Source organism: Parus major, chromosome 8 (assembly GCF_001522545.3).
Source record: "Parus major isolate Abel chromosome 8, Parus_major1.1, whole genome shotgun sequence".
NCBI lineage: Eukaryota > Metazoa > Chordata > Aves > Passeriformes > Paridae > Parus > Parus major.
Window position 1 is genome coordinate 9,006,806 of NC_031777.1, and position 11,537 is coordinate 9,018,342.

At 37.5% G+C, this 11,537-nt stretch overlaps 1 long non-coding RNA gene across 4 annotated transcripts in view; it reads right to left on the bottom strand.

Annotated features, from left to right (window-relative positions):
• The window catches only part of LOC107208113, a 50,111-nt gene that overhangs the window by 14,751 nt on the left and 23,823 nt on the right, over window positions 1-11,537 (bottom strand). For 2 of the 4 annotated variants that reach the window (XR_001523089.2, XR_004498475.1), the window contains exon 4: window positions 6,433-9,696. The exons of 1 other annotated variant lie outside the window; for it this stretch is intronic. This is a non-coding gene — a long non-coding RNA (uncharacterized LOC107208113). Of the gene's footprint in view, window positions 1-6; window positions 715-6,432; window positions 9,697-11,537 lie in introns of those variants that run through there. One more of the 4 variants, XR_004498477.1, reaches the window with a different exon arrangement.

Here is an 11,537-nt window from a genome sequence, read left to right on the forward strand (position 1 = left end):
CTGCTGCTGCTGCTGCTGCTCTGCTGCTGCTGCTGCTGCTGCTGCTGCCGCTCTGCTGCTGCCATGTGCCTCAGCCCAGGCTGCACTCCTCTCTCTGGCATTGTGTCCTAGGCTGGGGCTTCACCTGCAGTGCTAATGCTCCTGGTCAGAGAGGAATCCTTGCACACCCTGCAGAACGCTGCTCCTCTCCCTCCCGAGGAGCACTGCGTGGATAACCTAGTGGTTTCCGCTGCCACAAGGCAGAACACTGGCATGGGTGTATCCTTTTGTAACCTTCTGCCAGTGTGTAAAGAGAGAATTCAGAATGTATGGTTTGAGGCCTCTACAGACTTAAGTCTGTCCCGAATCCAGGGTGAACTTTGATCCCCTATTATTAAAGTTCAAAATGGGGAATAGCAGCAGTAGGCTGAACAGGTAAATGTAGCTGTGTGTTCCACAGAGGGAAGTGCTATATGCTGCGTATTCAAATGCAAACAGCATGTGATGAACTGAAAGGTTCATGGCTCAGCTCCTTAGAAGACAGTGTTGTCCAGTCTGTAAATTCTTCAGTGGTGAATGCCAGCTCACTGTGACCTGGCACATACCTGGGCCACTCCTGTCTTCAGCTAAGTTAGAATTTATTACACTCGAGCAGCTTTCAAGACAAGCAGAGCTGTAGGCTCCAAACTGCAGTCTCTGTGATCCTCATTCATACACCCTGATTTTGCACTGCACCTTGTTTGAAAGGGAAATAGGATCACAGGTGAGAATTTGCCATTACACACATGGAGCATGTGATTGGAATTCATCAATATAATTTGTAGCTACCCTCAAGTTCACCAGTTTGTCAGAGAGAACGCAGCAGGCATTAACCTCGTGTTTACCTGATGCCCTTAACAGCAAGGAGTGGTGGCTCGGGGATGTGGGCATTGCTGTGCTACTGCTGCAATACATTTATTATCATTAATATAGTACCAGTGTAGAGTAATGGGAAAAAGCAAGTCAAAATTCCTTAAAAATGCTTAAAAGATATGGTGACAAATGTAATACATGTAGAACATTATTATTACACTATTATATGTTTTGTTCCTTGTGTATTGGTATTGAACACTTGTTTTCAAAGGGACGTAGAAATGTTAGACTTGGAAACTCTGGATATGTTTACATGACCAGAATATTCATTATGTGGACTTTGCAGTAAATAAGGATGGTAGGCTGGTACACAGGTATGACCTGTGCACCCTGACTAATAGCATTTTCTTCGCTCAGAGATGTTCTACTGCAGCCCTGAGTCTTGAAACACCTTTTCATATTTTGTTTTTGTCTGTAACTGTACCATTTCAATGAAGTTTTGCCCAAATTCACCCTGGAATTGTGAACAGGTTCAAAGTCTGTGGTGTAATTAAACCAATCCCACTCACAAGAATTCAACCTCTTGATTGAAAACTACTTCTTATATATACAAAATGAGCTTGCTTGTATGGGCTCATGTCATCTGTTTCCCATTATCCATGCTTTGAGACCTATATATGAGGGAACATTAAGTAAAACATTTTTATTAGACACTTTTAAAGTACAAAAGAAAATGGAGAAAGTACTAAGCATGTAGGGCAGTAGGTTAAGTGAGCTTGCTGTACCCAAGGCAGCATTTGCACCCTATCTTGGATGGTGAGACAGTGGGGATACACAATTTCAGGTTTTTCCAGCAATGACTGCAGCCAGCTCCATGGTAATAGGTTAAACTTGGATTTTGTAACCAAAGAAGACTGATTCACTCTGGAGCATTGTCAGCTATTCTCTCTGAAGGTCTGCTTTCTCTACAAGTCTTTCTGAAGGCATTGTTGATCACTGTATCTACAAAATGACTGCAAATGTGGGCCGGTATCCTTGCAAAAATCTTACTTCAATGCTGGTATTAAAATAGTACTGTTGGCAAGGGATTGTGCTTGGATTGTTAGACTTATTTTCATCATAATTCTACAATTTGGGCTTTTTTAATATAGCAAATCTATTGCTGCTCATGTTCCTATGCAATTGCTTGACAATGTTGGTGTTTGGAGCAATCGTAAGGGCATTTTGTGCTCTTACAGATGTTTCACAGTACTATAAATATGGCTAGATGCAAATTTTTCTGTGTTTTATTAGGAGGATGCCAGTAGGATTTTTGGATGCAGAGAAAACGTTGTAGCTTTCTGTACTCTATATTTCAGAAACACCTGTCATGTATTGCCATGTGAAAAATAAATCCAACTGGCCAAAGTTTGGCTGAATTGCAGGAGACCAGAGCGTAAGAAATATCATAGTGGAGAATGCAGGCAGTTACAATGATGCACCATAATCTGTACTTGTTAATTACACAATCACAGCTACAGGTGACATTAGAACTTTACTTGATTATCAGCAACAATGTATTTACAAGTAAGAATTATGCTTTTAAAAATCTTTTTAGAAATGGTAAAATTGTTTTAACGAATGTGCTGGTGTAATGGCAGCTAAGCTGCTGCTCCCTATGGTTTTGTACTTTATACATCCTCCTCTAAAATATGGCTATAAGAACTTTCCTTACAGCTGATTAGTATCTCCAGAGCTCTCCATTCACTTAGGGGCTATCTCTCAGTAAGTGCTGGCAGTGCCTCATAACTTTTTCTCCATTCTGTTTTGGTCCAGCGGTACAGACCAAATAGCAACAACAAAACTTGAATGATCCAGGTTTAAATTAATTCTGTTTCCAAGGATCTAATCTTGTAAAGTAGCAGATAAATTTCTGCAAAAGCCAATATTACTCAATATTCTTTTTATTGCTTTTAATTTTTTGTTTCTTTTTCCCAAACATAGGATAGGAAATCTACTGATTTGTCAGCTAATATCTGGTGAGTATGTTATTTTAAAAAAGTTGTGCATTATGATGAGGACAAAAATAATCTGGTCTTCTGCTTTTAAATGCAAATTTCATAGGGAATTTGAATTTAGAGGAAAATAGAGGTTCTATCTCTGTTAGTCTTCAGGCAGCAGCATTATACTACTACTAATTGTGGTGGCACAGGAAGGCTTTTGTAACAGTCATTTCACATAACTGAAGGAGTACATCTGAGCATACAACTACCCTTCATTAGCACCTTCTTAATTATTTCAGTGCCTGTAGGTCAGCATATTTTGCATTGCTCCATTAGAGGTGATGGGCACATATTGTAGACAATGATCTGCTGCTTTATAAACAAATAAAACAAGTTCAGATCTTTATCAGCCTGCTGTAAGTAGGCAACACAGCAGAGCTGACCACAAGTAAAAAACTCCATCTCCCATTTCTTCATCCCTGAGAACTAAAGCCTCTCTGCCACTAGAGGGTGAGACAACTATAAAACATTTAAGCCTTAGTTTTTCCTATAGAAGGTACAAATACAGAAAGTTAACATGCAGAGAGGACCTTCATTATTCATACTGAGGAGATAAGGGGGCATACCATGGACACAGCACACACTTTTATACTTAAATCTAGAGCTGTGAAGAAATATGGGAAGAGTTTGTGATAGTTAACAACAGTAGAACAAAACTGACTATCTAAACAATAGATTTTGAGGCCTTGGGGAGGCACAGTTATAAAAATAAGTTCTGATATTCATACAAGTACTGAATCAAATTGTTCTCCTTCAACAAAGAACTATTTTTGGCTTAAAATTACTTTCTTTTACTAAAAGACCTGGAAAAAGGTCTAGCTGCTTTTGATCTATACTATCTATACTGCAGATTTTATTTGCTTTCTTGTAGCTATTTGGATTTTCCAGTATTTCTTTTTACTACAAGACAGCCTGATGCAGTTGCCCTGGTGTACCTTCCAGAAATGTAGATAAATTGTTTTGTGTAGTTTAGTATGGCTCTGGACCTAGTCCTGGAAAAAGCACTAATTCCAACTAACATGTCCTAATGTTTCTTGACTAAATGCTTTACAAATAAGTCATGTTTTGATGCTTGCAGTGTCTCTTAGAAGACTGTGGTTTTTTGAAGACTTAAGTCACAAAGAAAATATGCCATTTACATTTCAATTTTAAAAAGCTACACTTAAATCAGGGATTTAACAAATCAATATACCGTTTCTTCAGGAACAATATTTCCCAATTTAAAACAAAAATCAAGTCCCAAAGGGAACTGTAACATCAAGTAATTTTTTTCTTTTTTGATCTTGCAAAGCTCTCTGAAGAATTCTGTCATTAAATATGTTTTGACAATGCCTGCTGCCTTGTTACTCTGTTGTTCCTTCAGCAATCTGAAGGTCCAAATTCATCTTGTCTTTTTTCCTGAAGAAAGACTTTGATACTGAGTTTGTAAAAATACTAAAGGGCATGTATAGGGTCAGAAAAACTGTATGTCACTAAGTAGTAGTAGAAGAAGAGGAAAAAGAGAAGAAAACATTAGCTATCATAAACAGTTCTACCCTATTGCCTAGGAGACTTTAGTAACTTGTTTAACTCCTGTGAAAGAAAATTGTGGTAAGAATTAGAGTGAAATTTTGAGATTCTACTCTAGTTAAGAAAGGGCAGCATTAATCTTTGTTTAGGGAATTACAGTTTTTCGTTCACTGCTATAGAGTGATCAGAATTTTGTTGATAGCTTTTTGTATTTATCAACATAATTTTAACTTAGGGGAGGGAAATTAACATTTGAGTTTGAAGTTACCTGGAGGATTTTACATTTTCTGGCCTAAAACTCTTTATGCCCAGGCTTAGCTGCATACCAGATTTTGCTGTCTGCTTACTAAAAGCATAGAAAAAATCTTTAATGAGCCTCACTGAAATAAACAGGGTTTAGGAACAGACTGGTTTCTATTTAACATTACCTTAATTCTGCTGTTAATGTTGGTTTACTTTTGGTTCTTATATAATATTCACATAACTTCAGGGAAGCTGTGGAGTGATTTTCCCTTTTTTAAACTAAGGTGTTATTAGAGCAATGAATGCTTGCTGGCTGTTAGTTTTTTGGTTTTTGTGTGGTTTTTTTTTTTAAATTTTAACTGAAAAGAAACAAATGATGACATTCCCTTGTGCTGACATTAAAAATCCCTGGCTCCTTTCTATGGGTTCTTTTCTTTCAGTGTCCTAAATAACATAGAAGTAATAGAGCATTTACAGTTGGAGGCAATGGTTGCTTTCTTCATTTCAGAAGAAGATATTTTGAAGTCAATCAAATAATTTTAACCTTCAAGCCTATCCAAAAACTTTCTTGGGAGGCACAAATGAAAATGCACAGAAAAAAATAATTTAGAATTTTGTTTTACTATTGTGAATGGAAAGTATGAAGTGCTGAAAGCACAATATTTTTTTTTTATTACAACACTAGCATATTTAGCACAGTTCCTTATTCTCCATCATCTTCAGCATCTTTCTGCTTGATTATTTCTATAGAATTTGCAACTATCCAAACAGTTTACATTAATTCTCCACAAACCATTTTTTTTCTGCACAACATAACATAGTTTTTATGGCTGAAAAAACTGGACATCTGTCCAGCTTTTATCTCCCTCCATTACAGAAACACCACTAGATCTTAGCTACCTACTAGTTTCTAAGGCTTGGAGCCAGACCCCACACCAAATTAAATTACTAAACTTATTACAATTAACCACACTTTCTACCAGTGTTGAAATACAGTTAGCAGAAAGGCTCTTTCAGTTGAGCCACAATCTGATTTTAAGTAAAAAGCCTGGTCCCTGTCTTAGTTTCTAAGACATTGCTGCTATCTTTCCCTCAAACCTAAATGCCAGAAGCTGGAGAAAACACATCTGTATGACACCTGAAAATGGTTTTAGGGGAGGGTTGGTTCTGTGTAACTTGATTAACAGAAGAACAATGATAAAACTACTAGAAACATCTCGGACAGGCCATGGAGGGCCTGTCAGGCTATGTTAGAAGGAAGGAGCTCCCCAAGCCCAGGCCTGACTCTGAAAACTCACCTTCTTATTGTGGGGTGGTTGGTGGAACCAGGATCTTCTGTGTTTTTTTGCAGTTTCCTTCAGATTAATAACTCAGTTAAAACTGGGTTTATGTTTTCTTGTAGCACTTTTGCTGGCTAACTAAGGCAAAACAACCGCCTAAGCACCATTTTATCTTTCACTCCACGTCCTCTACTGTGCAGAGCAGTTCCTCGGGCTCTCTTGCTACAGCAGTGCTTGTTGCTTTGGTGTCACTTCAGTGCTCTGGGATTTGGGGAACTTTGTTTGCCCTGTCTAAGTCCCTTCTCTTCTGTGCGCATGTCTTGGCCCCCAGCTTCAGCCGATGGCACGTTCCTTCTCACAGAAACATGAGTGGGAATGGCAGGTAGCAGCACAGCACTTATCTGCTGCTAATTTCAAATGTGGCTGTCAGTGAAAAGCTGAAAATGCTGCTTTGCAAACAGCCCCTCCAGACAGGCTACACAGCACTAAGCAAAAAGCCAGAAAAAATGCTACCATCCACCTTCTGAGACCTTGAAAAGAAGGGTTTTATTATACTTGTTTGTTTTGGAATTTGACAGCATTTTTAGGCCTGAAGAACTCAGTGATAAGCATTCAAATTCATCATTCTAACAGTTTTGAACTTTCACAATAAATTGTTTGTTTTAAAGGTTGAACATGTCACATGGTAATAGCATCTAACCAGCAGCTATGAAATGTCTAAGGAATCAGAGGAGAGAGAGAGATCTCAGTAAGCAAAAGATAACGACTGGGACAGCAGAACACAAACAGTCCAAACAGACATGATGGGGAGAACTCCAAAACTTTAGATTTTCCTTTATATTTTTGGATCATGTTGTAACATTACAAAGATCATGCCTGTCACATAAACTTAACCTGAAACTTTTAGTCAGGCTTTGAATTATGGAAGTGCCAGAAGGAAATAGATGGTAAGACAATGGATCAAATTCTGAACATGTTTGTATATGATGAACTGGAATTTTAAAATATATTTTTACTCATTTAGTTTTTTGTGGTATGACACTAAAGCCCAACAAGCAATTTTTTTTTTGTTCTTATTCGATTTTTTTTTCCTTCTCCCAGCCACATCCAGCTCCAGGCAGAAGAAAGACTTAAAAAAGATAGTTGAGCAGAAGGAAAACTTCTTGGAGGAAAACCCTCCTACTATGAATCTGACACATTTATCTCTTTTGTGGGGAAGACATTATTTTGAATTAAAAAAAACACATCAAACTATTCACTGAAATTTCTAGAAAAAATACACTTAACATTGAAAATGTACCCCCTTTATATTGTACACTAAGCCACAATGTCTTAGTAAAGTTTTTTCAAACATGCAGATACATGTAAGGAGCTGGTTTTATACTGCACAGCACCTTTGAGAGCAACCTCTTGTGCAAGACAAACTCAAACTTGAAAAGCAACCATTGCAGCCTGTCAAGTTTTATCTCCATATTTTTGCTCACTTTGGGTGGGGGGGGGGAAAGCCCTAAATTCTTCATTATGTTGTAAGATGTTGTAGTATAGGTAGGAAGAGTATTTCTACAATACAAACTAAACGAATCATACTAGCTTTGACACAAGATGTATGTTAGTGTATGAGGCCTGTTGTTACAGAATATATGGAATTATAACGTATATGCACTGAGGTCACTGAAGTTCATAATTGTATGCTGCAGGAAAATATTAATATAATTAACTGAAATGAAATATTAAATACTGTATACCCTGTTGCATTATTTGGAAATGAATGGGTTTTATAAAGTATAACCATGCTGAGTGTTTTTGAGTTGCTGCTGTAAACAAATTATACTTCGTTAGGGCATTGTGGCTGAAATGTTGCTGTTGACGAATGCTGTTTGTCATGCCATGGACAGCAACGTTCTGTTACCCTTCATTCCTGTTCCATTCAAGCTTCTGGAGAGATGATCTCTGCAGAAACCTGACTCAGCTTACAGAACTCCTAACGTGCAGATGTGCTACAACATGTAGCTCTTCCTTTTGCTGCATAGAGCTTGAAAATTACAAGCATTAAAACTCATGGCATATTATGAGCTCTAGGATCAGCATAATCTTCTCCATAACTACTAACAACTGGGAAAGCCTAAACATAATAAGGATAAAATAGTAACTTCATTTTCATCTATGATTCATTCAATTTGGTAATACCAAATATGGGCATATCTGAGTTCTGTCTTTTGGGGAAAATGTGAACTGAGACAAATTTGTCATTAAAGTAAAACTGAGAGCTTTGAAGCAGTCAGCATCTGGGAAATAAAGGGTAGAAAAAATAAAGTTTGGTTTTTTTTTCAAAATAGCTTCATAGAAATGAAGACAAGATTTCTATTTTGGGCCATGGGGGAGAAGGGACTTTCAGGCCTCTGGTTAGAGAAAGAAAAGTATCATGAAGATGCTGGTAGACTTCCCTTGTATCAGATCTTTCAAATTAATGAAGAAGCCCAAAATATTTTATTTAGGATATAAGAGGTGAAATAATAAGAGTACTGCTGGCAGCTTTCCACTGTGGACTACTGATATCAAAGTGAATGATTGAGGTACCATGCCAGATTTTAGAAGTGAATGAAGCATATAACAAAAAAGTGACAGATAGGAATGGTTAATTTAGGAAAAAGTAAGAAGGAGCAAACTGATAGAGCATAACAACGTATGAAAAACAAGAAAACTAATCTTGAGTCAGTTTTAGTGGTTCTACTATTTAATGACTGTTTAATAAAGGGTCTGGTCAGGACTGTTTTTCTGTGTTAGGTGTCCTGGAATCCTTTTTTGGAAGGTGTAGACAGAGGTCATAGAAGTCATGGCTGAATAGAACAAAATGGGAAGGAATATTAGTAGAGCAATCACCACTTTTAAGTGCTGCAAAGTGTGCCCTGAATCTGTCAGCAGGATTTCTGTTTTTGTTTTTCAGAAGAAAAAGTATAGCAAAACAGATCAAACCTAACATTTTTTGTCTGAGTCCCCATCAGTCACTAGAGGAAATGACAAACTAATCTTATGTGATTTTTATGGCTATCCCTCCCCCCTTTCTCTCAATTCTGTTTTATTCATTAATAGCAATTCTCAGTTTTTGTTCCAGGCTTTAAAAACTGGATTATCACCTTTTCATTCCAATATTCTCTCCTAGTTGCCTGTAGTTATCACTACCTTTTTAAAACAGTTGATTTCATAACCTTTTGATCTGCTTTAGTACTTAACTACCTGCACTTTATAACACAATAATAATTATTTTTCCGTATGAAAAAAGTGAGGTTTTTTTCAGATTCCTGAAAATTTAAAATTTAAATGGCATAAACATCCACTAAGCTCTATTTATGGCCCAACTCACAAATGCTCTGTCAACTGTAGTACACACAAGGTATCTTCAAGTATAAAAATAAGTTCTTTAAATGTACCAGGGGAGTTCATACAAGGTTGCAAATAGAAATTTCAAACACAGGGAACATTTACATGAAGAATCCCAGTTAAATAAAACCCAAGCAAACTGAGAGTCAATTGTGATTACATCAAAGATTCTATTTCTCAGTGACCACAGTAGATATTTATGTTATTTGTCAAGGTAAATATTCATTTTAACTTAAATGATCCAGGCATATAGTTGTTCATCTTCTACTTTTCTGTTATATTTTAGATCTTGCTTTTGGTAAAATGATCCCATGAACATTTGGCAGTAAGCCTTCTCCTTGGCCTTTTCCTTTATTTTCACCATGTGGCAGATGACTGTCTTCTGATTTGGCTTTCCTTTTTATTTTTTTTATCTGCAAAAAAGACAGTTTTCAGTGGCACTGAATAGATTTAAGACTTCAATAAATCTCATGGATGGGATTGCTATACCGCCATTGCTTCTACCCTATGAGCATGGGTTTAACTGTGAACTCCCAGGAGAAGAATTAGTGATCAGAAATGTGTAAGTTTTTGCTGTTTAGAATGAATGATGCATAGTCTTTGAACAAAAGCTTGGTTTAGAGGGTTGGTGTTCATGTTTCAATATAATGCTCTCATAGTTAAGCCATATCAAGTTGAGCACTAAGCTTTGAATCTGACATAGCACAAATAAATCCTCACGTCAGCACTTGCCAATCATAGTATACAGCTTCAGAAAAATATGGGTGTAATATATGAAAGACAGAGAAACTTTCCACCAAAGAGAAGCTATACCAGCAACTCCAGGAAATGGCTTTTGAAATATAATTGCACCCAAAGGGAAAGGACACATTCATTGATATGTTACGCTTTACAATGCCAAGGGAATTAACTCTCAAATAACAGGTGCATTACCTACCATGGCTTATTGTTAATTTATTATCATGAACCATGGAAGACCCAGATGGGAGGGACCTGAAATGTTGTCTGGTCCAGACGTTTTTGGCAAAAGCCAAGACAAGATGACCCAGCCAAAATCTTTGTTGGGGAATCCACCACTTCCCTAGGGAGGTTATTCCAATGGCTCTCATTGTGAAAAATATTCCTCTGGTGTCCAATTGGAACTGACCCAGGAGTAACTCGTACCTATTACCCCATCTCTTTTCCATGTCACTCCTTATAAAAAGGGAGTCTCCAACTTCTTGTAGCCAAGTCTTGTAGTCCTTTAAATACTGGAACATGGTGACACAAGGTCTCTCCTAAACCTTGTTTCCTCAGGGCTGAATAAACACAGACATCTCAGCCTTTCCTTATGGAAGGTTTCCTAGTCCTTGGATCATCTTTTCTGTCCCTCTCAGGACCCTGCCCAGCCTATCCCCATCTTTTCTTATAGTGGGGAGCAAAGCTGAACACAGCATCCCAGCTGTGGCCTGGAATGCACAGAGTAGAATGGGTTCATGCATTCTTTATCTCTGCCCTTGTTGATGCAACCCAGCATCTTGGTTGTTTTCTTTGCCACAGCAGAGCTTGTCATTCAGTTTGTGAATAAAAATATAGGCAACCTATTTCCTGGATTTATTTTCTGTAAAAAATAATAAAAAAAGGCAAACAAAAAAGGAAAGACAAATTGTCCTGAAAGAAACCACAGCTGAACCCTATTTTTTCATAACACAGGTACTAACTGCAATAATTGAAGAGAAAGAGTGGTTTCTGATGTCTTTAAAAAAAGTTGCCTGGAAGATTTTTGGAAATTAAAATTAGGCAGAAAATCTATAAGGCTCAGCTACCTGCTAAAACCTGTCAGCTCTTAATTTTACATCTGTTGTTGATCACACTGCAGGACTTGATAATATGTTTATGATCATGTCACTGCAGTGGAAGAGGCAAAGTTAAATTGTCATGTCTAGTCAAGGAGGGGTCCTGGTCTTTCATGTATATTTGATGATAAACAGTCCCATTGAAGCCTGGCTGATGTAGCAGCAGTACCCTTACAGCAAGGTTTGTGATCCTTTGCTGCCTCGGGCATAAGCATCTATATCTCACAAGTTGTTTTAACCAAGCAGAATTACAATTATACACTCTTTTAACAAAAGAGTAGTTTCATCTGTAATCCTGGTTTTGTCTTAAGGGTTATCAGTTTGCATTTAGTTTAGCAAGTGAGTAAGAGAAGCCATGCCAGTAACTGCCAGGTACTGGCTAATTACTTGGCATTCTAGTCAAGTAAACATTTTGTACA